Below are 25,932 nucleotides of genomic sequence, written 5' to 3'. Positions count from 1 at the left end.
AGCACACATGGCGCTGCTGAAATCATAAGGTACGAGGCACAAGATTTCACATGCAGGGTGAACATTGGATTTTAGCAATTGTATTGTCAAATGCCTTTCAGCTAGGATGTAGTGAGTGTCACGTGCAAATGTCGCCATGCCCGGGGCCATGGGAGTGTGGTGTGTGGGCCAGTTCCTGCCCTCTGCACGCTTGTACCCAGGTCCACAGACATTGGAGAAGCAATGATACACATTTGTCTGGAGATGGCCTTGTGAGCGGATATGGTTGGGGAGAAATAGGTGAACTTCCTGATGTGTAGATCTAATTCATGGCTCATCCCTAAAAGTCTTGCATGTTTTTGCATGTAGGTTACTACACATGTTTCTGGGTATTATTGCAAAGCAGGAAGATCAGATCAATTACATCTTTATTATAATACCATCCTTGAAGAAAGCTTAAATGTTATGCTCTTACACAGCCAGGCAAGTTTGATACTAAGTAGTTGAATTGGAAACTTAACTGTTTATGTCTTCTTTGAGGGATTCTTTTTAGGTAAAAAAAAATAAAAATAGGCTTTTCCGAAAACCACCTTTGATTACTCAACTTTATTTGATTAAACAAAAATCATTAAAACAACTACCATTTTTTAAATTACTATGTTGAGACTAGTTCTTCTACCATCAGTTAGTGATTGTCATCAGTTAACACAATGAATGACCCTACAGTGTAATAATTACTTTAAAGGGAGAGCTCAGAACATGTCAGATGCTGGGAAGTAGTGAAAAGGGTTTGAGCTCTACAGATCATTTGAATGTTCATGAAGGTCTGCGTTCTCACGCTTGTAACACCAGCCGTGTCTACTCTCTTTCTTCCCTTTATCTTGTTAAACTCGGGAGAGATTTGGAGGTGTTATGTCAGATACGCCATCTCAGAAGCATCCTGAAGTGTTAGAGAAAACCAGTGTCTTGTGGGAAGATAATGAAGTGATAGTTTATTGCTACAGGTTTTGCAAGTACTGCCAGAAGGAAGGGGCAAGGGGAAGATGTTAATTTGAATCTGAATCAGATTTTCTGTTCTAGTTAAATTTTCCTTAGCTGTTGACCTATATCCATATACATTTATTAAGGTTTAGATAGGACACATGTCTCTGTCCTAAGAGATATCTCTTATGCATCAAGTTGGCTTTCCATTAATGAGAATGTGGACATTTTTGAGTAATTTCACCTAGAGTGTTAGAAATAATGCTCTAGTATCCTGAAAAACGGAAAAGGTCTAAAGCACGCTATTTAATTCTGTGCACTGGTACCAATTCTAGAATAAGGAGCTTTCATTTCCATCTTCCACTTTCTTGCTCTGTTTCTTTAGGGATGAGAGTCTGTATACTAGCCTCTGCTTCCCCTCTCCACTGCTGTGGAAAACTTCACCATGGGTTTAAGGAAAATACAGTGTTGATCTTGGTTATCTAGGCAAAAGTTAGTATCGTACTTTACAAGTTCCATTTTGTAAGGGCACTTCACTGTGAAGTAAACTTGGCGTGAGTGTGGGTGTGGGTGTTTGTGTGCGTGCGTGTGTGTTATGGTGGCGGAAAGACAGAAACACGCATTCCTCAGTTCCTAAATTTATAGATTTATCTGCTTTATGAATTGTTCTGGATATGAAAGTACAATTTTATAAGCATAATACTATATGAGACCAAAATCCAGAAGCATTTCTAGAGCTGACTAAAATATTTTTGTTATTTGCATTCAGAGCTGAGAGGGCTGATAACTGTTAAGGGCCTGCTGGCGTATCAGATAATATACAAGCTCTCTGCCATACTGCACTGTTAATAAATTTAAGTCCACACGTACCATTAGCAGTTTCTGACTAAAATCTTTTTTAGGAAGGGCAATATTTTCCACCAGTGAAGGAAGAGGCTTAGTTGTGCGTTGCCGTTATGCCTCTTGAAGCCGAGGTGGGGTGAGGCGGTCTCAGGGTTTCCCTTTCCCAGCCCATCCGTGTGCTTTTCCCCTTCTTTAGTATTCTTACCTGGACTTGATACGCCAGACACTGGGCTAGGAGCTCCTGACCTTCAACAGTTGTTATTTACTCAAAAACAGCTCAAGGCCTTGGATTTAATTTATGATATTTATACTTTTAAATTTGCTTTCCAGCTTTGGTATTTTGCTTTCTTTACATATTGACCTTAATAGGTCAGATAAGCTAGTGCTATGTCTTAAATATGTTATCTTTTAATTGTAAGGAAAAAACAGATTTAGGTATTATTGGAATGTAGAAAATAAGCTTACTTCAGAAAAAATTGAGTATGTTTTTGAACTTAGGTAAATAATTGGATGAGACTTTTGTTCACTTAGTTTCCAAGAAAATACAGGTATTCCAAGTAAGAGATTTGGCTGATGCATGATATTTTATGCCAGATATTGAAATATGCAAGAATACCTTTGGGAACTAAGGAATGGAAGGCTGTGAGAGGAAGCGTTAATTCCCAAGCTTGTTCCTTTTAAAATATTGTACTTCTTTTCTTGTTCCTTTAATCTGAATTGCCACCATTTCCTCTAAAGAGAGAGAAGTGAGCTCTTGATTCTTCGCTGTTGCTGATGAGCTTACTTACAACCACCCGCCCTCAGGAGCTCCTGTGGCTGTATTTGGAGTCTGAGATACAGTGCGTATTCATACACCTGCTCCTGGTGAGTTCTGTACTCTGCGGTTGCGGTCTGCTAAGACTACAGGTCCTCACATCAGCTGCCAGCTCCCACGTAGACTCCACGTCCTTCCCTGTCACTCTGTCGCCTCATCTTCTTTACGTTTTCCTCATAGCAAGACCCTGCTGGCATGTGAGCTGCATCTGATCCGTGATTCAGTGCTTGTCTTCACCTGGAATATAAGTTCTCTGAAGACAGAGACCCCTGCTGCCTTGTTTACCAGGAACTGGCTGTCTCCCAGCCCTGCCTCTGGCCCTCGCGAGGATTCAGCAGGCGTTTATTCAGCTGAATGTGTGTCACACCTTTGCTGACCTGCTTCCTCCAGTTTCTGCTCACTGCCTCCCCTCCTTTCTCGAGAGACACGTTGGGAAGACGTGACGTGAAATCTGAGTTCATGTGTGAGGTAGTGAGCGAACCTAAAGGGACACTCAAAGGATTTGTGTCTTTGAGCTCTAAGAGCCGTGCTGTTTCCTGTCTTGTTCTGACCCCTAACGGGGTGAGTGTGTCCAGTGACTGAGTGACAGTGATGGTAATCACAGAAGTACCGAGTGCCGGCCACGAACGCCTCAGGTGTCGTCAGTCCTCCAGGATCATCCGTTTAATCCTCACAGAGCCTGTGAGGTGTGTATTTCCCACTTTCACACTGAGAGTACCAGGGCAGGGAGAGTCTAGGTCAGGTAATTAGGACAGGCTCTTCCTCAGTTTGAGCCTGGAACCCTGACGTGGTCCTGGTGTCAGCAGTGGCCGAGGGAAGGCCTCGCTTTGCAGGAGCGGTGCAGCGGGTGCTGATGTGTGCTGAGGGGCTCTTCTTCTCCTTTCAGGAAACCTTCTGTTTTGCTTACTATATATATTTTTTATTTGAAGTACAAATATGGGGTTGACTTTAACATGATCAGATTTCTGAATTTATTCAATTCAGAAGTTTAAAATTGAATAAAAAGGAGTTAAGAAACATTTCAGAGAGAATTGAACATTTGAGATGAACTTTGAGAAGTGATTAGTGGCATCTGGTCTGATGAATATTTATTCATTAGTTTGACAATATGTACTGTCTGTTCTTTGTTAGGTCATGAGAATAGAGGAGTGAAAAAGAAAAAGAAAGGTTTCAGAGAGAGAGCAATGGATTGGGATAGGTTTCCCTGACCAAGGCTAGTGGTCCAAAGAAATAGAGACAGGAAGGAAAACCCTGGATATCTTTAGAGGATGAAAAGACATGAAGATTAGAGGTAGATATGGATAGGTTAGGAAAGGTATGGAGAAGAGTTCAGTTCAGTTCTGTTCAGTCGCTCAGTCGTGTCCGACCGTTTGTGGCCCCATGAATCGCAGCACACCAGGCCTCCCTGTCCATCACCAACTCCTGAAGTTTACTCAAACTCATGCCCATTGAGTCGGTGATGCCATCCAGCCATCTCATCCTCTGTCGTCCCCTTCTCCTCCTGCACCCAATGCCTCCCAGCATCAGGGTCTTTTCCAATGAGTCAGCTCTTTGCATGAGGTGGCCAAAGTATTAGAGTTTCAGCTTCAGGATCAGTCCTTCCAATGAACACCCAGGACTGATCTCCTTTAGGATGGACTGGTTGGATCTCCTTGCAGTCCAAGGGACTCTCAAGAGTCTTCTCCAACACCACAGTTCAAAAGCATCAATTTTTCGGTGCTCAGCTTTCTTCACAGTCCAACTCTCACATCCATACATGACCACTGGAAAAACCATAGCCTTGACTAGACAGACCTTTGTTGGCAAAGTAATGTCTCTGCTTTTTAATATGCTATCTAACTTGGTCATAACTTTCCTTCCAAGGAGTAAGCGTCTTTTAATTTCATGGCTGCAGTCACCATCTGCAGTGATTTGGGAGCCCCAAAAAATAAAGTCTGACACTGTTACCACTGTCTCCCTATCTATTTCCCATGAAGTGATGGGACCAGATGCCATGATCTTAGTTTTCTGAATGTTGAGTTTAAGCCAACTTTTTCACTCTCCTCTTTATCTTTCATCAAGAGGCTCTTTAGTTCTTTTTCAGTTTCTGCTAAAAGGGTGGTGTCATCTGCATATCTGAGGTTATTGATATTTCTCCCGGCAAGTTGTTGTTAGGTGTATTTATATTTCAATAGACATTATGCAACCACAGACATTACCTTATTGAAGTAATATGAAATATAAAGTGGTTATGGGTCGAAAGAATAGGATTTTATTAATTGCTCTGCCTTCCAATTGTATGAATTTGAATGAGTCATTTTAATGTTTTCATAAGCAAATATTTCTTATAAGGTGTGTCCTCATGTTATAATTTTTTAAAGCATACCCAGGGATCTAAACTGTAAAATCTTTCCTCAAGCATAGTGAGCTTATATTTATATATATTTTCAAAATAAGGAGTCATGTTGTATATATTCTGCTACTTGCTGACTTCAGTATCCTTTGTATATTTTCTTTATCAGTGAATTTATACTCCTAATGCTTTTGTGTTATTCCATTTCTGGGTTACCAAAATTTATAAAACCAATTCTTTATCGATGGATAGTTAGGTTGTTTATAGTTTTGGGGTATTACAGTCAACATCTTTCTGCATGGATTTGGCTGGAGGGCATGTCAGTAGGATAAATTCGTCACAGTGGCATTACTGAACCAAAGGGCATACACATTTATAATTTTGATAGTTGTTGCCAGATTGCTTTTCAGAAATTTGTGCTTCTATAATCAAGTTAATCAAAATCAAAATGCATATTTCTCCACATCCTTATCAACACTAGGTATTATCCACCTTTTTTTTATTTGGCAAATTTGATGAGAATTACATCTAATTTTTTTAGTTGACATTTCTTTAATTATGAGTGAGGTTGCACATTATTTTATGTTACATGCACATACATTCAGATACACAGTAACATTTCATTTTGCTGGAACTACTCAATGCTCACTGTTACTCGTTCATTTAACTCTTCCAGTTTTATTTTTCTCATACTTTTTTTTAAAAAGAGGACAGTTACCCTTCTTCCTCAGTAAATGGTTGAGATGATCAAGTAAGTTAGTGTTTGTCAACCATGTTTTTTCATTGTTGCTTTCCTAAAAAAACTTTTAAACAATGTTCCCCTAATCCTCTCCCTTTCCCAGTGATGTTTTAATACCACAGATGTACACGGATACACTGTATATCTTTTTATCTTCTGTGGTCTCTTGGTGGGCCATAAGCCATTGTAATGTCTAAGATTTCTCTCCAGCCGTACCCCAGTAGCCAATTTTCATCCCTTCAAGGACAGTATCACTCCTGTTGAGATCATATGGTACGTGTAAAGTTTTTGTAAAGTGCAAAGTGCTATTTAAATATAAAGCTTTATTGTTAATAAATTGCATTTCATGTGATATAATACTCCATGTCTGTTTTCCAGCTGCCTTTTCCTCATTGCAGATTCCCCTTTTGTGGCCCTCAGCATTTATTATTTTTCTGTTCATTTGCTGCCCCTGGGACAGTCTTTGTTGTGTTGACCTCTCCTCAGCTCTCCCTGCCTATCATCAAGATGTTACTCTTCTTTGAGAGCCTGTCCTGGATAAGTTCACTTTCTCCATGAAGTCTTTTTAGTCCCTTGTAATTATCCCTTGGCTTCACAGAGTTAGAGGTCTTCTAATACATCTCCTCTGCTGTGACTTTCTGTCTTTTATTATAGGTTTGTCTGTCTCCTCCTGATAGATTGTTAGTGTCAGAATAGCAGTGATGTTGCCTGTTTTCGTCCTTTATTCCCATATGTTCTTTTCCTGGTGCCATTGTACATGGTGGGAAGACAGGAGGGACGTCTTGCAGTGGATTTCTAAAGACGTTTGAATCATGTCCCAGCCACCCAGTGTGTGACCTTGGGCTGAGCTCTTTAACCTGCGAGCGTCAGTACCCACCTGTACAATAATACCATCTTTTTGATAAGATTGCTGAAAAGATTGAATGGCATAATAACATAAAGCACAGTGCCTGGCATTTAATTAAGCTTTCTGTTAAATATTAGTAATCTGCAAATATTTCTTAGCACAGAGAAAGATGTTGAACGAAGTATTATCATAATCATTTTTGTTTCTTTCTTATTTGGGATCATAATCTATTGTTCATTGTACACAGAGAAAACGTGGTTTTCTTTAAATCATTTTTTTTTAAAAGAATGTGTCCTGCAATATATTCAGCACATGGGTATCATTTAAAGTGTACCTGAATAATAATATATTATGCATTATTCTTTTGTCTTTCAGTACAGTGTTAGGATTATTAAATAGCCATGATTAAAAGAAAAATCCTATAAATCACTAAGCAAAAGACAACCCAGTTGAAAACTGGTCAAAAGATATGATAGCACTCTGATAAAGAGACCCAAATGGCCAGTAAAGAGATATGAATGATTAATTTTATTTGACAAGTTGACTGGGCCATGGGGTACCCAGGTGTTTGCTCAGACATTATTTTGGGTGTTTTGGTGGGGGTGTTTTGGATGAAATTAATATTTAAATAGACAGAAAGCAGATTGCCCTCTATAATGTAGGTGAGCCCCATCCAATCAGTCGAAGGCCTGGCGAGAACATAAAGCTGACCTTTCTAATGAGCAAGAAGAATTCTGTAGTGCAATGATTTGGACTTCATATTACAACATCCCTTCCTGCCTTCAGACTGGAACGTTATCTCCTCCTGTCTGAGAGGCTAGACCATTGACTCTTCCCGAATCGTCCACTTGCTTTCCCATTTTGATCATTGAACTTTCTAGTTTCCATTAATCATGAGAGCCAGTTTCTTCATAATAAATCTCTCTCTCTGTCTCTCTCTATGTATATGTGTGTGTGTGTGTGTGTGTGTGTAAAAAAGAGATATTCAGTGACACTCATTTATTTGTTTAAGATTTTGGCCATGCTGCACAGCTTATGGGATGTTAGTTCCCCAACTAGGGATTGAACCCAGGCACTTGCCAGTAAACTGCTGGACTGCCAGGGAATTCCCCATCTCTGTATGTCCTTATTTGCGTGGGATGGTGTGGGGGAAAGTTGGGAGAGGTGGAAGAGAGAGGAAGAGGGAAGAGCAGGGAAAGAAAGTTTCCTATTTGTTCTGTTTCTTTAGAGTGCCCTGACTACTGCAGCAGATAGAAAGTCTTTCTGTCAGATAGTCAAGGTGATGCTGATTAAAACCACAGTGTGACACCACTTCATACCGTTCAGACTGACAAAAAAAGGAAAGGCTTTTGATACCAATACAGAATCTCCCATATCAAACATAATTTGGTACAGTGACTATGGATCAGAGTTTGACAATATTTTATTAGATGAGCTAAGGATTTGATCCAGCAATTTCACTTATAAAATGTCATTTTACAAGTTTTAAAGTCTACTGAAATTACTAGATTTGTTATCAAAATATGAATACATTAAAAGTTGAAATTTATTTTAAAATTTAGTTTTTTGTTAACATGCTTCCCAGGTGGTAAAGAATCTACCTGCCAATGCAGGAGATTCAGGAGATGCAGGTTTGACCCCTGGGTTGGGAAGATCCCCTGGAGGAGGAAATGGCAACTCCAGTATTCTTGCCTGGAAAGCCCATAGAGAGAGGATCCTGGTGGGCTCCTCTGTCTGTAGGGTGCATGGGGTTGCAGAGTCAGACGCAACTGAGCACAAGCATGAGCTTACGAGTAACCTGCTTCTAATGCAGGTTGTTTCACAACTGGTGTTTATATTTGACTGTGTATGCAACTGTAGATACATGTATGTGCCCTGCCATATGGATTCAGAGTTGCTATTTTGTGCAGACTTTAGAGTACTTAATAAAATTAGTAGTGAAGTGAAGTGGTTTAAAGAAACATATCAAGAATTTCAGTCACCAAGTGCAATATTAAATTTTAGTAGTAATATTTTTGTACTCTTCTTCTTTTGTTGCTAAGGCTTTTCTGTCAGTAAATCACTGGAAAGATTCTGTAAGGTATAATGTTGGTGTTTCAAAGGATATTGTTGTTGCTTTAGCTGCTAAGTTGTGCCCAACTAGCCCACCAGGCTCCTCTATCCATGGAATTTCCCAGCAAGAGTACTGGAGTGGGTTGCCACTTTGTTCTCTAGGGGATCTTCCCGACCCAGGGATTGAACCCGTGTCTCCTGCATTGTCAGGCAGATTCTTTACCGTTAAGCCGCCTGGGAAGCTCCTCCAAGGGATGTATGTGCTACATATAAGTCAGTTCAGTTCAGTTCAGTCACCTCAGTCATGTCCGACTCTTTGCAACCCCATGAACCGCAGCACGCCAGCCCTCCTTGTCCATCACCAACTCCCGGAGTCCACCCAAACCCATGTCCATTGAGTCGGTGATGCCATCCACCATCTCATCCTCTGTCGTCCCCTTCTCCTCCTCCCCTCAATCTTTCCCAGCATCAGTGTCTTTTTCAGTGAGTCAGCTCTTCACATCAGATGGCTAAATTCTTGGAGTTTCAGCTTCAGCATCAGTCCTTCCAATGAACACCCAGGACTGATCTCCTTCAGGATGGACTGGTTGGATCTCCTTGCAGTCCAAGGGACTCTCAAGAGTCTTCTCTAACACCACAGTTCAAAAGCATCAATTCTTTTGTGCTCAGCTTTCTTTATAGTCCAACTCTCACATCCATACATGACCAGAAAAACCATAGCCTTGACTAGACAGACCTTTGTTGGCAAAGTAATGTCTCTACTTTTTAACATGCTGTCTAGGTTGCTCAAAACTTTCCTTCCAAGGAGTAAGTGTCTTTTAATTTCATGACTGCAGTCACCATCTGCAGTGATTTGGGAGCCCCCCAAAATAAAATCTGACACTGTTTCCACCGTCTCCCCATCTATTTGCCATGAAGTGATGGGACGGGATGTCATGATCTTAGTTTTCTGAATGTTGAGTTTAAGCCAACTTTTTCACTCTCCTTTTTCACTTTCATCAAGAGGCTCTTTAGTTCTTCTTCACTTTCTGCCATAAGGGTGGTGTCATCTGCATATCTGAGGTTATTGATAATTCTCTCAGCAATCTTGATTCCAGCTTGTGTTTCCTCCAGCCCACATTTCTCATGATGTACTCTGCATAAATAAGCAGGGTGACAATATACAGCCTTGATGTACTCCTTTTCCTATTTGGAACCAGTCTGTTGTTCCATATTATGCATATAAATAATCCATATTATAAAGTAAAATATTAGTTTCTGAAATAGGAAGACAGTAGATCACACAGGTATATTTTATAATTAAACTATGTAATCAGTATTAGACCAATTAAGATTTTGTTACCATATTTAAGTATGTAGTGGCTTTACTTAACTAATTGGTTAAAACTTAGAAATATACGCTACTTCAGCAGAATTTTCCTACTGTATTAAAAATAATTGGCCATCTTAATCTTTTACTTGATTTTGTTGGATTTAAATTACTAGAAATTTTAAATATATATTTATAATTTTAAAAGTTATAGCATAAAAACATTTCTTTGCTAAAGATGACTTTGTTAAATTGTACTTACATAAAAGTGAGTATATTTGGGTTTGTGGAGGGAAAGGATTATTTGGTTTTGAAAACCTCTTTTTATAGGAAAAAAATTACTTTGTAATAATAACACTTAAAGTGCTTGATCCTGTTTATTCCCATTAGAAATTAGGACACCATTTCCAGGCCTTAAACAATTTTCAGAGCCTTCAGATATCTTACTTATCTCCATTAGTATATAAATGACATTGTAATTTCAAATGACTGTGTACTAATTTAGTGTACTTTTAAACATTTTATTGTGGTATTCACTGAGGTTTTGGAGATAGCCTACTCTAGTCTTCTACCTAAAGCATATACACAGAAAGAAGAGACATCTGTTTTTGCTGGTGTATTTCTCTGGTGATGGGACAGGGTTTGTGTAGCCCTGTGTAGTCCCTGTGTGCCCATGTTACTACGTGTGTATTCATGCAGTTCTGTTAATTACACCCTTCTGTGAGTCCTTTCAGGCCTTCATTCACTCTACATGGCGTCCATGGAATCATGTCGTGTTTTAGCATGCATTGAAAGTACAGTGAGAGTGTTGGTTGCTCAGTCGTGTCCGTCCGACTCTTCGTGACCCCGTGGACTGTAGCATGCCAGGCTACTCTGTCCATGGAATTCTCCAGGCAAGAATACTGGAGAGAGTTGCCATGCCATTCTCCAGGGGATCTTCCTGACCCAGCGATCAAACCCAGGTCTCCCACATTGTAGGCACGTTCTTTACTGTCTGAGCTGCCAGGGAAGCCCTGGTATGCATTAATGTCTCGAGAAGTTTTTTAGTGGTGGTGATACACATCAGTATATTTTGTGAGTGCTATATATTGTCTTCTGTCTTTATAATTAGCCCTCTCTTCTTTTTAAAATTTTATTTATTTTTTTATTTATTTAATTTATTTGACTGTACCTGCTCTTAGTTGTGGCATGCAAATGCTTAGTTGCAGCTTGTGGAATCTAGTTCCCTGACCAGGGATTGAACTCGGGCACTTTTCATTGGGAGTGCAGTTTTAGCCATATACCACTCGGGAATTCTCAGACCTTTCTTCTTTATCCATGTTTCATTTTGTCGGTGCTTAAAACTTTCCCCCTCATGAAAGTGAAAACTAAACATTTTAATTCTCATTTTGAGAGCCTTGTGTTTACATTTTAAGCTATGCATATGTATCAGTGTTTTTACACGGACATCTGAATGGTTTTGGTGTTAGAACACATACCGAAATTATTTGTACACATACCTTTTGGGTAAAGATGGAACAGTTACATCAACATGTGGATATCAAAGATCCTGAGAGGAACTGTTAAGTTTCATTTTTCTGCTATTTAGTAGCTGATGATTTCTGTTAAGTTTGTTCATTTGTTTATCATTGTATTTCTTTATAGCCCCTTTTCTTAGGACAATTGGAAATCAAGTTCTGGTGGGGCCTAGGGGATGTCCATTTGTGGAGTATATTTTGGTCTTCCCGTTACCAATCAGAGAGCAGCCCTGGAAAAATGTGTTTTTTTTTTTTTGCCTTAGAGTGAGTTCTTTTGTAATCTCAACTTTCGAGAGTTTTGGTCTCATTTAATTCTGGAACTCCTACAGTGAACTTACCACATATTTTCCCATAAATGTTCCACTTACTACTGTTAGAGTTGTCAGATAAAATATAGGGTGCACAATCAGGTAAATAAAGAATACATTTAGTATAAGCATGATCCAAATATTATCTTGTTGTTTTTCTAAAATTCAAATTTAAATGGGCATCTGTGTTTTTATCTTGCGTTATTTCAGTTAATTAATTAACACTTAGTCTGCAGCCTACTCCCTGAGCTTTCCTGTCAGTGAGCTCTGAGCCACATGAACGAAGGGGCGCAGTTACACCCTGATTCATCTGGACCCCGTTCTCCTGCCACTGTGATGTATACTGGCTGAAAGAATGAGATCTCTGATCAGCTCTGAGGATTTCTAAAGCAGCTTTGCTCAATTGAGTTTGCCCTTTTATGTGAATTGAATTCATTGAAAAAAAACATCATGTTTCAAAGAATAGTTGCAGATCTCAACCTTAATGAAAAAGATTCCATCTCTCCTTCTCTTCCCTTCATCATCTTTCTCTCCCTTCTTTTTTCAGCTCTTACTATAATTAGCAGCATTAACAGCAAATGTTTGATTTAGTTAAATTATTCAGAACATTTATTTTACTTGTCAAAGGTTAGATCAGGTTGTTGTTTGAACTGGTAATTAAATGCAGTCTAATATGCTCTCATATTTATATGCACTATAAGCTTGGTTCCTCATCACTTTGTATAATTTTATGATGTTCAAGGCTGACATTTCAAAAAGGTTTTCGATTTTGTGTAAAGAAAACATTCTGAGTAATCTAGTTTGATATCTGACGTGAGAATGTCCAAAGTTACGGTTGAAAGTATTACATCTCAGTGCTGTTGTAACATGCAGTATCACAGTGGTGATATTCTCCAAGTAGTATATAGAATTACGCTCACTGCTTATTCAGTTTGTGTTTGACACAGTGATCAGTGCTGAAGGATTTGGCCCCTAGTAGGTGTTCAGTATGTATTTGTTAAATGAGTGTTTTAGGTCATATTAAACAGTATGGGGCAAAGCTCAGTTCTTGTAGCTCAGTATAATTTAAGACAGTATTTGTTCCTACTCTGAGGCTCTTTTAAATAATTCCAGTTTGTATGCTTGCGTGTGGGAGCAAGTATAACACAATTAATCTTTGTATACTAAGTTGTGTCTTGGTTTTGTGGACTCACTGAATAAATGATGTTTACAGGTGCGTATATGTTAGTACTTTGGAGTATAGATGGATAGAGCACATCCTCTACCCTTAGAAAGAATAGATAGTGGAGAACGACTGTTACCCTGAAGAAGAGTTCACGTTAGTGTTGAGTTATATGCAAGGTAAATGGGCATCTGAGGGATGTTGGGGAAGGTGACTTCTGAGCTGCATCTTAAGGACAAGATACATGTGTGCTAAGCCCTTCCAGTCGTTCTGACTCTTTGCCACCCTTTGGACCATAGCCCACCAGGCTCCTCTGTCCATGGGATTCTTCAGGCTAGAATACTGGAGTGGGTTTCTGTGCCCTCCTCCAGGGGACCCTCCCGACCCAGGGATCAAACCCGGGTCTCTTAGTCTCCGTCATTGGCAGGCTGGTTCGCTGCCGTTAGCACCAACGGGGAGGTCCAGGTCGCAGTTGGTTAAGAAGAGTAGGTGAGGAACGAAACACCAGGCAGAGAAGCCGTGTGCTGGGAGTTTTGAGAGTTGCAGTCTGTGGGCGTAGTTACAGAAGAGTCAACGTGGGGAACCTGCAGCCCGAGTTCCGCGTCTTTTCCGGAAGTTGTTCGGCAGCTTCCCCGGCCCTTAGGGAACAGCTCAGGACACAGCGTGTGGTCTGTAAGCCCTGCCTCCGAGCTGGTCATCGCCCAAGCTGAGCCCGCGGCCTGGGCCCCTGCCTGGAGACCTCCCACACACAGCGTGGTCCTCTGCCTGCAGCTCCCTGCCTGCCTCCCGGCTATTCGCACTGGCTCCTTACAGGCCACACCACTTTTATTTAGTTGAAGTATCAATATAACATTAAAAAGAGGCCAGTCACGTGCTATCTTAAAAAGTATTTTAATATTATTGTCAGTAAACTACAACAAAGAACCTTGGTTCCACTGCAGTCTTTGATATATGTTCCCACATGTGATCTTGTTTAAGTTTCATGTTAGTCAGCAGATAGTTCTTATATGAAATTAACAGAATTGGCTTTCATTGCAAAATGCCATATTTTAGCTAGAATTTAAAACTACTAGGGATAGTTGAAATAAAAGTAAAGCCATCTTTAAAAATAAGAGTAGATATAGAGTTGTGGGTATACCAAACAACCTTTGTGTTTGTGTGTGTGTATTTTTAATAAAATTGACTTAAACGATTAGCCACAAGATGTCATCTATTTGATGTCAAATGTAAACCAGATGTTATCCTAAAACACTTTCAAATTCCACTTTTATCACTGAAATGCTATTCTGTTTTTTTCTTTGTAGTTTATATAAGGAAACTTAGAAATTCCAGAGGTTAACTTTTGTCAGAAACGTCATTAAATTGATTAATCACGTACCTGAGTTTGTGACATATTCTCATCACTGGCCTGTACCTGGTACTTTTATCTATGGGATTAGCTTGCATGTTACATAACAGTTAGTAACATGTCACTAGTTTCTCAGAAACTTCTCAAAGTCTAAGCATTTACAGTTGAAATGCAAGGGCTTATGCCAGTTATCACCCAGTGCACTAGTGTGTTTAGCAGCTAACCTTCTGGCTTCAGCCCTGAAAAAGACATGGGTTATTTTTCCAGTAAGTGAATGGGCTTGACTCACAGAGCATGGATCACAGCTTGGGTCAAATATGCAGATTTCTTGCTGTCTTTGGTCTTCCCTGACTTCAATGAGAAAGGGGAGCATTTCTCATCAACCGGTAAGGTTAAAGGTAACAGTTGGCTACTGAGGTGGTGAGTGCAGATGGCAGAGGACAGTGTGTGTGTGTGTGTGTGTGCGTGCGTGTGTGTGTGTGTGTGTGAAGGAGGGGCATACGAGAGTCCGCTGGTCTGCAAGGAGCTTGGGCTCTGCTTTCCCATGCCGTGTTTCTGAGCAGGTCCTGAGCAGCATCGCAGACTAAGTGTGTGTTCAGCTGCTCTGGGTTTTCCCAGGAGAGAGCTCAGGGTCTCAGGCTGCTTCTCACCTAAAGGGACAGGCCCTTGCTTCTTTAAGGTAATTCTTCATAGAAGATCTTCCTAGGACTTCCCTGGCAGTCCAATGCAGGGGGCAGGGGTTCGATCCCTGGTTGGGGCATGGCCATGAAAAGAGATCTTTCTAATTTCTAGTCTGTTTAATGGGCTCTGTCTTCTCAAATGTTTTTAGAAAATATCTATTTATTGGCTGTGCTGGGTCTTTGTTGCTGCCCGTGGGCTTTCTCTAGTCGTCCTGTGAGGGCTTCTCACTGTGCTGGCTTCTGCTGCTGCAGAGTGCAGGCTGCAGGGCGTGTGGGCTTCGGTGACTGCGGAGCACGGGCTCGGAAGCTTTGGCACATGGGCCCAGCTGCCTCGTGCATGGGGGATCGTCCTGGGCCAGGGATAGAGCCGGTGTCCCCTGCATTCTTAACTACTGGATGGATTCTTAACTACTAGACCACCAGGGACATTGATAGACTTATAATGGGGGGAATGCATAGTAAACAAAATACAAGTAAGTTTGTGCTGTGTGAGGTAGTGATGTGTATTATAAGAAAACTGACTGCTGGGATGAGGACGGAGGGAGGGTGTATGCTGAGGGTGGCCCCTGGTCGTGGGTCCCCTGAGACCCAAGGTGCCGTTTGCGCAGGAGTTTGAAAGGCGTGCGGAGAGCCATCTCTGAGGATGGGCCCCCGAGGGAAGCGTTTAGGGACTGAGGGAAGTACAGAGGCCCAGTGCAAGCAGCGGCCCAGCACACGCGAGAAGCTGCGAAGGGGCCGTGAGGGCCGGAGGCCAGAGGGTCAGGTGCAGGGGGCTTCCGGTAAGAGCTCGGCGCAGTAGCTGGGGCAAGGTCCTGCGGAGTCCTGGGAGGGTATTTTATTTTATTCTGAGTGAGATGAGAAGCCAGCGCTAAGTTCTGAGACATGAACTGAGTTGTCTTAGATGGGTCACTCAGGCTGCTGTGAGTGAAGTGGACTGTAGCTGGAAACAGGGGGCCCTCCTGCAGGAAAGGAAACAGTCTGTGTGGGGCTGGCAGAGACCTGGGGCCAGGTGATCGTGGTCCAGACTTTATATTGAAGAACCAACAAGGTTTCCCAGTGACTCAGACGTGCTCCAGGAGCAGCTCTCGGCTGTCCTGGACTTGAGCCCATGTCTGAGCAGTGCTAAGGGGCACAGTGTCCCAGCAGAGGAAAGGGAGATGTGCAGAGACCTGAGGTGGTGCTGAGTCGGATTCTTGCTCAAGGAACAGAAAGCAGTCCTGTGTGGCCAAGCATCCTGTCGGAGGAGAGAGTGGGGTTAGCGGCTTAGGTGTGAGTCTGGATTCAGGGCCTCTTTACAAGAGTTTGGATTTTATGTAAGTGTGTTGTGAAACAGTTTACACTGGTAAAAATATTACATTGGATATTGTGTGGTAATAGATTGTAGGAAGGTAGGTATGCTAGGATGTGAAATCTGGTGATAACAGGAAATCTAAGTTGGGTTATACAGTAAGGATTCTGTTACTACCTATGAGGTACAGTGAATCTAGGTTGTTTACTTCACTGTGGTTAAGAGTATGCATCTTTACCATCTTTTTAAATTCCATATATATGTGTTAGTATACTGTATTTGTGTTTATCTTTCTGGCTTACTTCACTCTGTATAATGGGCTCCAGTTTCATCCATCTCATTAGAACTGATTCAAATGTGTTCTTTTTAATGGCTGAGTAATATTCCATGGTGTATATGTACCACAGCTTCCTTATCCATTCGTCTGCATGAGACAAGTGCTCAGGGCTAGTGCACTGGGAAGACCCAGAGGGACGGAATGGGAAGGGAGGCGGGAGAGGGGATCAGGATGGGGAACACATGTAAATCCATGGCTGATTCATGTCAGTGTATGGCAAAAACCACTGCAATATTGTAAAGTAATTAGCCGCCAACTAATAAAAATAAATGGAAAAAAAAGTATGCATCTTTGTAATTGAGAAAACTTATGGAAGCCCTTGGACAGCTTCCATTCACATTGAACGACTCATCCTAATCAGTCTGGCACAGGAAGTGGGACCATCATGATTAGCTTAGACCATTTCTCTCTGCCTCCCCAACCCCCACCATCCAATACCTCTAGGAGCACGTGGCCCAAACAGAATTTGAATTTTGTTGGAAAGACAATCAACAGTGTTGACAACAGCAAGAAGGAACGGAAGCTGTGAGACCAGTTAGGGAAGGGTATTGTCAGAGTAAATGGGGGATCAAGTCTACCGTTAGCGGTTAGGAGTGATCACACTACAGACGGGAAGCAGAAACTTGAATAGAAAATGTTTACTCTCTACTGAAGTCTCCTGTCACATGCCTTCTCTCTTTAAGAAAAGTCTATACTAACGCTGTTGACCAAAAGGCAGAACATAGCCCTTCATATTCTGATTCTTAGCATTTACTGCTTAATATTGTCCTGCTGGTGCCTGTGGTCCGTCACATGCAGTGAAAACATTCTGCTGCGCTGTGTTTAGTCCGTCAGTCGAGTCCGACTCTGTGACTCTATGGACTGTCGCCTGCCAGGCTCCTCTGTCCATGGGGATTCTCCAGGCAAGAATAGTGGAATGGGTTGCCATGCTCTCCAGGGGATCTTTCTGACCCAGGAATTGAACCGAGGTCTCTTGCATTGCCGGCAGATTCTTTACCAGCTGAGCTACCAGGGAAGCCCAAAAGGTAGAACATAGTTCTTCATATTCTAACTCCTGGCATTACTGCTTACTATTGTCCTCCTGGCACCTGTGGTCCATCCTATGGTGGAAATACTGCTGTGGAGGAGCAGGGAGAAATGACTTCTTGCCTTGGTCCACGGAAGGGAACGTGGGTATTCAGATGATGTCTAGGATTTAGGAAAGTGAGTGGGGAAAGGCTCCTCAGAAGGGAAAGAGGTGTGAATAAACCTGGGGAGGGAGCTGCTCTGGTTAGAGGATCAGGTGGGGCTTCTGAGCCGCTGGCTCCCCTCAGTGATCTGACTTGGTCTGCAGTGATGGGGTCAGAGGAGTCACAGCACTGGGGAGTTCAATGATGCAAAACTCCGGCAACTTACTAGTGACTCCAAAGGCCCCGAGTGTTACTTATTCATAAATTATAATTTTGCTAAGGCATATGTAAACTATGTCTGCATCCCTGGTGTACTTGTTATTTGCTTTTTTCACTGGATACTCATTTATTCTCAAATTGGATTTGGGAGGATACGTGTAACTGTAAAGTGTCTGTGAGTGAGGGGAAGTCGCTCAGTCGTGTCCGACTCTTCGTGACCCCATGGACTACACAGTCCATGGAGTTCTCCAGGCCAGAATATTGGAGTGGGTCGCTGTTCCCTTCTCCAGGGGATCTTCCCAACCCATGAAGGGACTGTTGCACTTCTAATTCTAGACTTCGAAAAGCTTGCATGGGAGAAAAGTAAACTAGGATGCTTTGCATTAAAAGCATTCGTTGTTTTACTGTGCTTTGCAGATAATGGCATTTTTAATAAATTTGAGGGTTTGTGTTAACCTTGTATTGTCAGCTGATGGTTAACCTGTTTTAGTAATAAAGTATTTTAAATTAAGGTATGTGCATTTTTCAGGTGTACTATTACTCATTTAATAGGGTACAGTATAGCATGAACATAATTTTTCAGCGCACTGGGAAACCAAAATATTTGTGTATGACTATTGCGATACTTTCTTTATTACGGTAGTCTAGAACTGAACCTGCAGTATCTCCAAAGGTCTGTTATAGTTAACATAGCAATAAAGAAAACTTTTTATCCTATGAATCCTGGTTTAATTTTTCTTGGAACATTTACTAAGCCATTGTTAAATCATTTGAGATGGTTTTGCCACTAACAGCTGTGTGACTGTAAGTCCCCTGTCTTTTCTGTGGTTGCCTAGTCATCAAAGGGGATGATGAATAGCATCTGACACACCAAGGAGGTGGGAGGTTTATATGAACAGGTGCCTCACCAGTGCCTGCTTCCTAATAAATGCTGTATTTTTGCCATTGCATGCATGTGTGCCTGTCAAGTCACTTCAGTTCTGTCCGACTCTGCAACCCTATAGACCATAGCCTGCCAGACTCCTCTGTCCATGGGGTTCTTCAGACAAGAATACTAGAGTTGCCATACCCTCCTCCAGGGAATCTTCCTGATCCAGGGATTGAACTTGCAGTCCTTTATGCTGAACCACCGGGGAAGCCCCATGTTTTTGCAGTTACTATTACTTAATTAAAAATGCTAGTTTTAGTTTTTTTTTAATTTATTTTCTCGCCCTGTCACTTACTAACAGCTAAGGGCTAAGTGTCAGACCCACCGGGACTCTTAGAGGGTCCCCCTCACAGTTACACCTGTGCTTCTGCAGACACCTTGGGCCTTCCCAGGCTTGTACCAGAGAGGGGTTCTTTTTGTTTTTTGACTGAATTATTTGATTTTATTTGATGCTTAATGCAGAGTGGCCATTTATTTCTTTTCCTTGTTCTTAATCTCATCATCAGTTTAATGTAATTGTCCAGTTGTTTTTTCTTTTCAATATTCTTCCTGAACTCCTAATTGTTGGTTATGATTCTCTTGATTTTAGAAGAACCTGACCAAATAGTGTAATGGCTAGTGGTCATGTCTATGCCTATAAAACAGAGCAGTGTAGAAGTTTCGTCACTAGGCTGAGCTTTCCCAATCTTTGCATCATGAGTACATATTCAAGGGAACTCTGAAACCATAGTACACATGTGGAGAGCTTTTTGTCAGGCCACTGTAACTCTTCCTAAATGCTCAATTTTCTCTTGTTTATGTGGTCACAACTGCCACTTTCCAGTTACTTCATGGCATTTGGATATCAAAAAGCCAAACATATTCCTATTTTGTAATATAAAATATTTAAACCCACCTGTGATCCTTTCATATATTCTGCATGTTTCTGATTATGTGTATCACTTATGAATCTAGTATTTTTATAGTGGATCATTTACCCTAAAATTCTTATTCTGTTAACTTGGAAATACAGGCATTAAATCTGTGTTAATTTTCTTTCGATCATTGTTCTCAGTGTGTGGACCCTTACTGTAGTCCTATACCTATTTAATAGGCAACACGTGAATAATACAATTGTGTGGTTGGTAAAAATGAATTAGGGTTTCAGGATTTTACCAATGGGTGATTTTTAATATTGAATGACATGTATTAAGACAAATGCTTTTATATATAATTTATTTGGCATTGTAAATGCATTTATCTTGTGAGAAACAGACCCCCTGTTGTCAGATGAAGTATTCTGGAAAGGTTTGGAGTAAATAAATAATAAAACTACTTTGATATACAATCTAACCAATATTAAATATTAAGACTTTCAGATGATTGATTTTAATACTTAATTAACTTATTTAAAGTCCAGTGGAGCACTCTGCGTTAAAGACTGACAGGATCTAAAAATGAAACTTCGTCTTTGTTTTCTTTCTCATCTTTTTTCCTACCTCATTTCTCCTCCTCTTTCTTTCTCTTATAATTAAGACGTTAAAACATCGTTTTCCCTGACCATAAAGTTAACTTCTGGCTACCAATATTTCTAAATAAAATTTTTTTTGCCAACTCTACAAATAATGTTCCATTACTGTCTTAATTACAAAAATTTAGCTTCTGTCAGTTTCTTGCATTTATAACCAAGATGTCATATTGTAGGTTATAAGCCCGTTGTGGTAAATGCATGCTGCCTGTAACGGATACTCATTTGTGCTTTATCTTCCCTCAACCCCTTTTATAATTGTGCTCTGGTAATAGTTCATTTAAGCTCTTTCATATGCTTTTCTTATAGGAGTTATCTTTATGTAAAGTAATATTACTGTCATTTCAGTGTTTGACTTCTAAGTTTACCATCAGTCAAGAATTTAAATGAATGAAGTATGCTTATATGAGCTTTCTTGAATATGGATGTCTTTAGAAGACATGATTCAGAATACTAATTCTGTGTCTCTGTATTAGACACAGTAAAAGGATGAATATAAGCTGAAATACAAAGAGCTTCAGACTGAGAGGGAATAAACTATTTTCTAGAGGTTTTGTTTATATGATGCCATTTTCAAAGTGAAAATTTTATTGACTAACCTGTTTTTTTGTCATTCTGATGCTCATAATATGAAGTTTATACTTATAGACTGCTTGTATTACTTCACTTTACATGGAAAATATATTATTTTGAAATTTCATTAACATATTTACCTTTCAAGCTTTAGTGAACTCTTACCCTTTCATTAAATATTAACAGTTTTAATGATACTTCCTTTCTTTCAGATCAATTTTGTCTTAAGATTCAGTATTGTAACAACCAGATTTATTAAGCCAATACAACAATCCTTAAGATTAGTCTTTGAGTTTTAAATGGCAGTTTCAGCCTAGTCTGTCAATTTGTGTGACCAGAATGGCACTTAAAACCATGTTGCGCAGCTAATTTTGAGTTTTGTGAACTTTGATTTCACGAGAAACAGGGACTTTAAATGTTATTTATATTGTAAGTGTAGCAAAGAAGAGATACCTTCTTTCTCAAGTCTTAGAAGGTATTTTGCTGTGCTTTCTGAATTAGAAAAAATAAGATTGCCCTTACTTTAAAAAATTCTTTACCATTTTTGTCAGCCAGGGAAATTCTAGAGACAGTTTCACATTATTTAAGAAAGTTGAAATCCATCAGTTATGGATTAAGTAGTCATTACTAAGATGCATACTTTTGGTCATGTATTTTTCTCTCTATATATATAGCTTTTGTTAAAGAATCCACCTGCAATGCAGGAGACCCCAGTGATTCGTGACTCAGGAAGATCCCCTGGAGAAGGGATAGGCTACCCACTCCAGTATTCTTGGGCTTCCCTTGTGGCTCAGCTGGTAAAGAATCCATCTGCCCGCAATGCGGGAGACCTGGGTTCTATCCCAGGGTTGGGAAGATCCCCTGGAGGAGTGAAAGGCAACCCACTCCAGTATTCTGGCCTGGAAAATTCCATGGACTGTATAGTCCATGGGGTCGCAAAGAGTCGGACACAACTGAGTGACTTTCACTCACTTCACTATTCTATATAGACAAGTTTAGGACATAGCGAGTATACAAGCATAAGATGCAGTGGTCCATTCTGAGTTTCAAAATGTTCATGCCACTTTGACTTTTATAGTGGTTGTCTTAAAATATTCTGAACCCCCCCCAAAAAAACAAACTCCCTTAGTTCTCTTGAATTTGTATTAAATATTTTCTTGTAGTTTGATATTCACAGGTACAAAATTATAGTGTTTAAAATAAATATAGATTACATTTTTTTTAAAAAATCATTTGCCATCCTGCTTTGTAGTTTGTATATATTATTGGTTGTTATAGTCACAAAACACAAGTTAGAAAAGTCTTAGGAAAATTATTTCACATTTGGAAGCAACATATTGTGATTTTATAAGGTAATCACAAAGCAGTAGCCAACAAAGTTAAGTAATTATTATTATGTTTTAAAAAGCAAAAATAGCTTTGTGTTTAACAGTAACAAAAACTAAAACAATGCCAACTTAATAAGTTACTATTGAACTTGATTATTATTTAAATCTGTATTTAAAAGAAAAGTATTATCCAAACTTTTTATTCAGCAAGTGTCTTAAAAATAATTTATTATTACTATTCAGCAGGTTTGCTTTTAGTAAAAGCACTTCAGGGACTCAGTTTCAATCTGTAGACATAACAAATTAGAATATAGTAGATGCCTGATTCTATAGAATGGCGATAGACTGGTGTATTTGGTAAATTTTGTATTGTGGTTACTGGGTGATACCACAGACATCTCAATTTCTAAAGAATTATTTTTAAAGCTGAAATGAGTAAATGACTTATAATTAACGTTACTATAGAGTTTCAGTTCAGTTCAGTTGCTCAGTCGTGTCCAGCTCTCTGCGACCCCATGAATCGCAGCATGCCAGGCCTCCCTATTCATTGCCAACTCCCGGAGTTTACTCAAACTCCATCGAGTCAGTGATGTGATCCAGCCATCTCATCCTCTGTCGTCCCCTTCTCCTCCTGTTCCCAATCCCTCCAAGCATCAAGGTCTTTTCTAGTGAGTCAGCTCCTCGCATGAGGTGGCCAAAGTATTGGAGTTTCAGCTTCAGCATCAGTCAAACACTCAGGACTGATCTCCTTTAGGATGGACTGCTTGGATCTCCTTGCTTTTTCATATGCTATCTAGGTTGGTCATAACTTTCCTTCCAAGGAGTAAGTGTCTTTTTATTTCATGGCTGCAATCACCATCTGCAGTGATTTTTGAGCCCAAAGAAAATAAAGTCACCCACTGTTTCCATTGTTTCCCCATCTATTTGCCATGAAGTGATGGGACTGGATGCCATGATCTTAGTTTTCTGAATGTTGAGCTTTAAGCCAACTTTTTCACTCTCCTCTTTCACTTTCAAGAGGCTTTTTAGTTCCTCTTCACTTTCTGCCATAAGGGTGGTGTCATCTGCATATCTGAGGTTGTTGATATTTCTCCCAGCAATCTTGATTCCAGCTTGTGCTTCTTCCAGCTCTGCATTTCTAATGATGTACTCTGCATATAAGTTAAATAAACAGGGTGACAATATATAGCCTTGACGTACTCCTTTTCCTAGTTGGAACCAGTCTGTTGTTCCATGTCCAGTTCTAACTGTTGCTTCCTGACCTGCATACAGGTTTCTCAAGAGGCAGGTCAGGTGGTCTGGTATTACCATCTCTTTCAGAATTTTCCACACTTTATTGTGATCCACACAGTCAGAGGCTTTGGCATGGTCAATAAAGCAGAAATAGATGTTTTTCTGGAACTCTCTTGCTTTTTCAGTGATCCAGTGGATGTTAGCAATTTGATCTCTGGTTCCTCTGCCTTTTCTAAAACCAGCTTGAACATCTGGGATTTCACGGTTCACGTATTGCTGAAGCCTGGCTTAGAGAATTTTGTGCATTCCTAGCGTGTGAGATGAGTGCAATTGTGTGGTAGTTTGAGCATTCTTTGGGATTGCCTTTCTTTGGGATTGGAATGAAAACTGACCTTTTCCAATCCTGTGGCCACTGCTGAGTTTTCCAAATTTGCTGGCATATTGAGTGCAGCACTTTCACAGCATCATCTTTGAGAATTTGAAAGAGTTCAACTGGAATTCCATCACCTCCACTAGCTTTGTTCGTAGTGATGCTAAGGCCCACTTGACTTCACATTCCAGGATGTCTGGCTCTAGGTGAGTGATCACACCATCGTGATTATCTGGGTCGTGAAGATATTTTTTGTGCAGTTCTTCTGTGTATTCTTTCCACCTCTTCTTAGTATCTTCTGCTTCTGTTAGGTCCATGCCATTTCTGTCCTTTATCGAACCCATCTTTGTATGAAATGTTCCCTTGGTATCTCTAGTTTTCTTGAAGAGATCTCTAGTCTTTCCCATTGTGTTGTTTTCCTCTATTTCTTTGCATTGATTGCTGAGGACGACTTTCTTGTCTCTTCTGGCTATTCTTTCGAACTTTGCATTCAGATGGGAATATCTTTCCTTTTCTCCTTTGCTTTTAGCTTCTCTTCATTTTACAGCTATTTGTAAGGCCTCCTTAGACAACCATTTTGCCTTTTTGCATTTCTTTTCCATGGGGATGGTCTTGATCCCTGTCTGCTGTACAGTGTCACGAACCTCCGTCCATAGTTCATCAGGCCCTCTGTCTATCAGATCTAGGCCCTTCAATCTATTTCTCACTTACACTGTATAATCTTAAGGATTTGATTTAGGTCATACCTGTATGGTCTAGTGGTTTTCCCTACTTTCTTCAATTTAAGTCTGAATTTGGTGATAAAGAGTTCATGATCTGAGCCACATTCCGCTCCTGGTCTTGTTTTTGCTGACTGTATAGAGCTTCACCATCTTTGGCTGCAAAGAATATAATCAATCTGATTTCAGTGTTGACCATCTGGTGATGTCCATGTGTAGAGTCTTCTCTTATGTTGTTGGAAGAGGGTGTTTGCTATGACCAGTGTGTTCTCTTGGGAAAACTCTATTAGCCTTTGCCCTGCTTCATTCCGTACTCCAAGGCCAAATTTGCCTGTTACTCCAGGTGTTTGTTGATTTCCTACTTTTGCATTCCAGCCCCCTATAATGGAAAGAACATCCTTTCTGGGTGTTAGTTCTAAAAGGTCTTGTAGGTCTTCACAGAACCATTTAACTTCAGCTTCTTCAGCATTACTGTTTGGGGCATAGGCTTAGATTACCATGGTATTGAATGGTTTGCCTTGGAAACGAACAGAGATCATTCTCTCATTTTTGAGATTGCATCCAAGTACTGCATTTCAGACTCTTTTGTTGACCATGATGGCTATCCATTTCTTCTAAGGGATTCCTGCCCACAGTAGTAGATATAGTGGTCATCTGAGTTAAATTCACCCATTCCAGGCCATTTTAGTTCGCTGATTCCTATTATGTCAATGTTCACTCTTGCCATCTCCTGTTTGACCACTTCCAATTTGCCTTGATTCATGGACCTAACATTCCAGGTTCCTGTGCAATATGGCTCTTTACAGCATCAGACCTTGCTTCTATCACCAGTCACATCCACAACTGGGTATTGTTTTTGCTTTGGCTCCATCCCTTTATTCTTTCTGGAGTTATTTCTCCACTGATCTCCAGTAGCATACTGGGCACCTACCAACCTGGGGAGTTCCTCTTCAGTATCCTATCATTTTGACTTCTCATACTGCTCATGGGGTTCTCAAGGCAAGAATACTGAAGTGGTTTGAGATTCCTTTCTCCAGAGGACCACATTCCATCAGACCTCTCCACCATGACCCGACTGTCTTGGGTGGCCCCACGCGGCATGGCTGAGTTTCACTGAGTTAGACAAGGCTGTGGTCCTGTGATCAGATTGGCTAGTTGTCTGTGATTATGGCTTCAGTGTGTCTGCCCTCTGATGCCCTCTGGCAACACCTACCGTCTCACTTGGGTTTCTCTTACCTTGGACGTGGGGTATCTCTTCACGGCTGCTCCAGCAAAGCGCAGCCGCTGCTCCTTACCTTGGACGAGGGGTATCTCCTTAGGGCTGCCCCTCCTGACCTTGAACGTGGAGCA

General features: G+C 40.6%; 1 protein-coding gene across 25 annotated transcripts in view; it reads left to right on the top strand.

Moving 5' to 3' along the window:
• TBC1D5 (TBC1 domain family member 5) overlaps nucleotides 1–25,932 on the top strand; it is a 559,964-nt gene that overhangs the window by 190,778 nt on the left and 343,254 nt on the right. Inside the window, exon 4 of one of the 25 annotated variants that reach the window (XM_070467033.1) lies at nucleotides 2,542–2,667. The exons of 23 other annotated variants lie outside the window; for them this stretch is intronic. The gene's annotated coding sequence lies outside the window, so the exon portion shown is untranslated. Of the gene's footprint in view, nucleotides 1–2,541; nucleotides 2,668–2,874; nucleotides 3,304–25,932 lie in introns of those variants that run through there. One more of the 25 variants, XM_070467045.1, reaches the window with a different exon arrangement.

Source organism: Odocoileus virginianus, chromosome 4, assembly GCF_023699985.2.
Source record: "Odocoileus virginianus isolate 20LAN1187 ecotype Illinois chromosome 4, Ovbor_1.2, whole genome shotgun sequence".
In the NCBI taxonomy this organism is placed as follows: Eukaryota; Metazoa; Chordata; class Mammalia; order Artiodactyla; family Cervidae; genus Odocoileus; species Odocoileus virginianus.
Note: the sequence above shows the minus strand (reverse complement) of the source record. Positions and strands in the feature narration are given on the sequence as shown.